This window comes from Nyctereutes procyonoides, unplaced genomic scaffold (assembly GCF_905146905.1).
Source record: "Nyctereutes procyonoides isolate TBG_1078 unplaced genomic scaffold, NYPRO_anot_genome, whole genome shotgun sequence".
In the NCBI taxonomy this organism is placed as follows: Eukaryota; Metazoa; Chordata; class Mammalia; order Carnivora; family Canidae; genus Nyctereutes; species Nyctereutes procyonoides.
In genome coordinates this window covers 5,635,001-5,641,753 of record NW_026575133.1, presented here as the reverse complement: position 1 = coordinate 5,641,753, position 6,753 = coordinate 5,635,001, and positions in this window count along the sequence as shown.

The window sequence follows — 6,753 nt, the reverse complement described above, 5'->3', positions numbered from 1 at the left end:
CCAGGGGCACCTGGGTGGCTCAGTTGGTTAAGCTTCTGACTCTCCATTTCAGCTCAGGTAAAGTCATGCTCTTGGATTTCAGTCTGCATTCCTTGACTTAGCAAGGATTCTGCTTCCTCTCTCCCTTGGTAACCCCTTCTCCCCTTGTTCTCTCTCTCTCTCCTTCTCTCAAATAAATAAATAAATAAATAAATAAATAAATAAATAAAATATTTTTTAAAAAAAAAGGAAAAGAAAAAAGAGGGATCCCTGGGTGGCGCAGCGGTTTAGCGCCTGCCTTTGGCCCAGGGCGCGATCCTGGAGACCCGGGATCGAATCCCACGTCGGGCTCCCGGTGCATGGAGCCTGCTTCTCCCTCTGCCTGTGTCTCTGCCTCTCTCTCTCATTCTGTGTGACTATCATAAATAAATAAAAATTTAAAAAAAAAAGAAAAGAAAAGAAAAAAGAAAGCAAGCAGCCAAGTCCTAGGAAGGTAAAGAGTAATGATTCCTGAATTTCAATCTTGATTCTTCCCTGATAATAGGGACAAGTTTCTTTCCATTTACCTTATTAGGGAACTAATTCCTATTATGTGAAAAACTTCCCACAAAGGGAACATTTCATACCTGTTGTACAAAATTAATGCATTCTCCCTGTAAAAATTTAAATGTGATAAAAATATAGAGAGTGTAAATCCTCTTTGATGATCTACCTATTCTATTTTTTTTATTTTTTAAATTTTTAAATTTATTTATGATAGTCACAGAGAGCGAGAGAGAGAGAGAGGCAGAGACATAGGCAGAGGGAGAAGCAGACTCCATGCACCGAGAGCCCAACATGGGATTCGATCCCAGGTCTCCAGGATCGCGCCCTGGGCCAAAGACAGGCGCTAAACTGCTGCGCCACCCAGGGATCCCCCACCTCCTATTCTATACTCTAGTATAACAACTGTTAAGTTTTAGATGATCTTATAGGTTTTAAAATATACATAAATGAATATAAATATGTATATAAAAAATGTTTACCCAAATGGGATTATATAAATTATATTTGCAAGTTGCTTTTCTCATTTAATAATATTTATATATTTTTTAAATTTATTTTTTATTTTATTTTTCATTTAATAATATTTAATGCAGCTTTCTATAGTAGGGCCTAAAGATCTCTCTTTTCTTTTTTTAAGGAGCAAGACTGAATAAATTGTTGTACATAAATTGTTGGCGCTCTTATTTTGCAGAACATTTGGGTTGTTTTCAGCTTAGCAAAAGAATTGACAACTTTTAAATTTATTCCAATTTGGACTTGGGTGTTGTTGCTCTTTTTTTTTTTTACATAGTTATATCTTATTTTATTTTATTTAAATGTTGTGCTTTGCTCACCATGCTCCTGGAGAATAGAGTTATCTCAATGTCTTAGGTGTGATGGATTATATATGTGCATATATTTTCATACCTCTTAATCCCCTTTACCTATTTGACCCATATCCCCCCCCTCCCTATCCCCTCTGGCAACCACCAGCTAGTTCTCTGTATTCCTGAGTCTGTTTCTGGTTGATTGGTTTGTGTGTTATAGGTTTTTATGACCTTCTTTTTTGAAAATTGAGACATAATTGACATATAACCTTGTGTAAGTTTAGGTGTGCAATGTGTTGGTCTGATTCATTACAATATGATTACCATTGTAGTGTTAGCTAACACCTCTATCATTTCACATAGTTATCATTTCTTCTTCATGGGGAAAACATTTAAGATCTAGCCTGTTAGCAACTTTGAAGTTTGTAATTTTCTCAATCTCTCATCTCTACAGATCCTATGATTGGAATTTCCTCTCGATGTCCTCAAAGAGAGGGTTCTATGTAAAATAAACTGCACTTGCATAATTCCTCTAAAAATGAACTCTATTGCATTATTTAATAACTTTTAACATTGTAGACATTTGAAAAGATTTTTTTAGGTTTCCTGGAATTTTATACTAACAACTGATATATTGAAGCCTTTTACAATTAAATTTCTGAATCTTCTTCTACCCTTGTTTATCCAGAGATAAGATGTTTGCTTGCTAATATCCTTTTAGACCTAAAAATGTGGAGATAAAGGCACAGGGAAGAAAAACAATATACTAGTACTCTAAGTGGTAAACTCTTAAAAATTTTTTTTTAATTTATTTTTATATTTGAGAAAGAGACAGCAAGCCAGGGAGGGGCAGAGGAAGAGGGAGAGAGAGAGAGAGAGAATCTCAAGCGGACTCCTCGCGAGCACAGAGCCCAACACAGGACTTGATCCCACAACCTGGAGATCATGACCTGAGCTAAAATCAAGAGTTGGATGCTTAACCAACTGAGCCACCCAGGCACCTGAGTGGTAAACTCTCTTAAATAATTATTAATGTCCTAACACTATTCTATATCTTTAAATCCCTATTTAGAACTTTGATAATGGCACATTTGCTTTGTTGTACTTCTTCCTGAGAAAACATAGAAATGTTCATTTGTCTAATTGGCAAAAACTTAATGGTCTATGATGTGTCAAGCCCTCTGTAAAACCCTGAATTATAATATCTGTCACCATATTTATAGTCTGGAAGAAACAGACCAGTAAACACTCAGAAGTGCTAAGGGAAAGAAATGCATGAGGTGCTATGGAAGCATAATGGCCGTGTACCTAAAGAAACAGGGGCGAGCAGACAGGTTTCTGAGCATATGTAAAGACTTGGTTGAGTCCAAAAAATAAATAATAGTTCATCAATAGTCACAAGGAGGAAAGGAGGTCCCACACAGAAGGAATGACAAATTTGTGAAGCAACAGGGTACATGTGGAGAACTATAAGTAATTCTCTCTGGCTGCAGTGTGTGTAACATGGAAATAGAAGGAAGGCCAGAAAATTAGTTAGGATGCAGGTGGGGAAGGACTTTGTGCTGAGGAGTTTGGATTTTATCCTGAAGGCAACTGGAAACCACCAAAGGGTGATAGCAGATGTGTGACATAAAATTTGTGTACCAAAGGGACTATTTTTTAGCAATGATGGAAGATGGCATGGATGAGACTAGAGGCAGAGACAATTTAGGGCCAGTTGCAGAAAACCAAGTGAGAAGAGACAAATACTGAACCATGTTAAGTGAATAGAAGAAGATGGAATTAGCTCTTTAATATAACAGAGGCCACTATGATTGAATATCTGCTTAGCGCCTCATGCTTATTAAGTTTCAATATTTATTTGTTAATATTTTAATCTGTTGTTCTCTAGGGTATTTTTAAAAAATCTATTCTTAAGGTTGAGGGCAGGGGCACCTGGGTAGTTCAGTTGGTTAAGTGTCCAATTCTTGATTTTGGCTCAGGTTATGATCTCAGCGTTGTGAGATTGAGCCCTGAGTTGGGCTCTGCACTCAAGTATGGAGCCTGCTTAAGATTCTCTCTCTCCCTCTGCTTCTACCCACACCCCCACCCATCTGTGTGTATGGGTGCTCTCTCTCTCCCTCTTTATTTTTTAAAGGATTATTTATTTATTTATGAGAGAGAGGGAGAGGCAGAGACACAGGCAGAGGGAGAAGCAGGCTCCATGCAGGGAGCCTGACGTGGGACTCGATCCCCAGTCTCCAGGATCACGCCCTGGGTTGAAGGTGGCACTAAACCGCTGAGCCATCCGGGCTGTCCTCTCTATCCCTCTTTAAACACACACACACACACACACACACACACACACACACACACACACATACACACTGATCTGAGGAAATCAATATTTAGGCAAAAGTATCCTTTTTAGATTGAACCAGGTATCAAAAAAAAAACCACCTCTCTATAAACAAAATAAAAAGACTAATAGAAATAGAAATATATTCTTTCTTTTTAAAAAGATTTTATTTATTTATTCATGAGACACACACACACACAAATAGAGACAACAGGCAGAGGGAGAAGTAGGCTCCACACAGGGAGCCCGATATGGGACTCGATCTGGGATATCCAGGATCAGGCCCTGGGCTGAAGGCAGTGCTAAACCGCTGAGCCACCCGGGCTGCCCAGAAATAGAAATATTTTCAACATCTATGTTGCTCTTACAAACTATTAGGATATAAAAAACAGCCCTATTTAAAAACAGCTAACTTATGTGGGTAAGCTCTTCAAAGTTCAGAAATAAAAATATCCAAAAGGCAGATGAAAAAATTCAGCTTTACTGATTGTAAGAGAAAAGACATTAAAATAGTGAGATAACACCTTCATTTATCAAACTGACAGAAATTTGGGGTGCCTGGGTAGCTCAGTTGGATAAATGTCTGCTTTCAGCTCAGGTCATGATCTTGGAGTCCTGGGGTGGAGTCCCATGTCTGGCTCCTTGCTAGGTGGGAAGTCTGCTTCTCCCTCTACCACTCCCACACTCATGCTCTCTCTCTCTAATAAATAAATAAAATTTTTAAAAATCTGGCAAAAGTTTTTCTAAAATGAGATGCAAGTCACCTGGGTTGTTCAGCTGATTGAGCATCCGATCCTTGGTTGCAGCACAGGTCATGATCTCACAGTTGTGGGATTGAGCCCCACATCGGGCTCTGTTCTCATCATAGAGTCTGCTTCAGATTCTCTCTCCCTCTCCCTCCCATTCTCTCTCTCAAATAAATAAAATATATTTTTTTAAATGAGACCCAGCTTTGACAAGAATATTGTGTTTTGTCAAATGGTCATTTTACACACTGATGGTAGGAGTGTGAATTAATCCAATGCTCTGGAGAGCAATTTGATAATATGAATTTAAAACTTCAATCAGGGCAGCCCCAGTGGTTTAGCGCCGCCTTCAGCCTAGGGTGTGATCCTGGAGACCTGGGATCAAGTCCCATGTCAGTCTCCCCGTGTGGAGCTTGCTTCTCCCTCTGCCTGTGTCTCTGCCTTTCTTTCTCCATATCTCTCTCTGTCTCTCATGAATAAATAAATAAAATCTTCAAAAAAAATAAAATTTCAATCATAAAAAAGTTAAAAATAAATAAAATTTCAATCATATTAATACATTTGATCCAATAATTCCAACTTTATGATTTTATCTTAAGAAAGCAATCAGACAGTGTTTATCAGGACATATATACAAGGATATTCACTGAACTGTTATAAATAATAGCTTTAGGGATCCCTGGGTGGCGCAGCGGTTTAGCGCCTGCCTTTGGCCCAGGGCGCGATCCTGGAGACCCGGGATCGAATCCCACGTCAGGCTCCCGGTGCATGGAGCCTGCTTCTCCCTCTGCCTGTGTCTCTGCCTCCCTCTCTCTCTGTATGACTATCGTAAATAAATAAAAAAAATGTTTTTAAATAAAAAAAAAATAAATAATAGCTTTAGTAGAACACTTTGGAGTGTCTACCCAGCTTATAATGACTGCTTTTATGGGCTATCCTACCTCCAGTGGGGGATATTCAGGAGCAATTTTGTGCCACATAGCAGCCTTCTGCCATTCCCACCACAAATGATTATAAGCTGGTATTACCCAGCTGAGATAGTTTTCTTTACCTGAGAATTTGGATGAGAAGTGAAATGACAAAGAGGAAATGGTTTCTCTGCCAAGTTGAGCTTCTCAGGGTATTCGAGAATATTCCACATATTTTTTTTTTCAAAAGAAGAAGAATGCTGATGGTAGAAAAGATAAGTATAGGATAGCAAAGTGCTTCCTAAAATAGATGACTTAGAGAATCTAGAAGCCCTGTAAGAGTGGATGGAAGGGGCCAAGACTGAACATAAGCTTTTGTACAACCAAAAACGGATGACAGCAACTTACTTAAGTTGATTCCTGCCTGTGATAGTTTAATGCTGAATAATGTAACTTGTGGAAGTGATCCTCTTTCACAGTAAATGACCTCTACTTAGAATTCTCAGTCTTTAAATGGAAAGGCTAGGCAAGAGGGATCCCTGGGTGGCTCAGCGGTTTAGTGCCTGCCTTCAGTCCAGAGTATGATCCTGGAGTTCCGGGATCAAGTCCCACATCAGGCTCCCTGCATGGAGCCTGCTTCTTCCTCTGCCTGTGTCTCTGCCTCTCTCTCCCTCTCTCTGTGTATCTCATGAATAAATAAAATCTTAAAAAAAAAAAAAAAAGGAAAGGCTAGGCAGGAAGCATCAGTAACCCAGGATCCTGATTAACCCATTCCTTTTTACTCTACTGTGCCATTTCCACTGGATGCCAAGATTGGAAGAAATATACCAAGCCTAAGAAAGAAAAATTGATAGGGAAAACTACTTTTTTTTTTTTTTAGCATGCCTTTGCTGTTCACATGTTTTATTCCTAAACAAGATTGTTTGGTTTGGTTTTCTGAACTTATACTAATGAAAGTGTACTGTATGTATTCTTCTGCAATTTGCTTTTTTTCATTTAACATTACATTCCTGAGATTATCCATGCTGTTATGTGTAGCTGTAATGAATTTATTTTCCATGTGATACAGAGTATTCAGTTGCATAGTTTATCCATTTTACTGTTGATAGTATTTGGATTGTGTCAGACCTTTTGCTAGTATTTAGCAGTGGTGCTATGAGAATTCTTATACATGTTTTTTGGTACACACGTTCCAACAGTTTCTTTAGTGTATATACCTAAAGTGGCATTTGTGATCATAGGGTTGGTGCATCTTCTGTTTTACAAGATGTTAAGTTATTTTCCAAAGCAATTGCAGCCACTTACACTCCAACTAGCATTTTGTACCCCTTTAGGCACTTTATGATGTATATGTTGATATCTTATTTCTGTATTTACTTACCTTCTTACTTACTTACTTATTTAGAAAGAGAACACAAACAGGCAGAGGG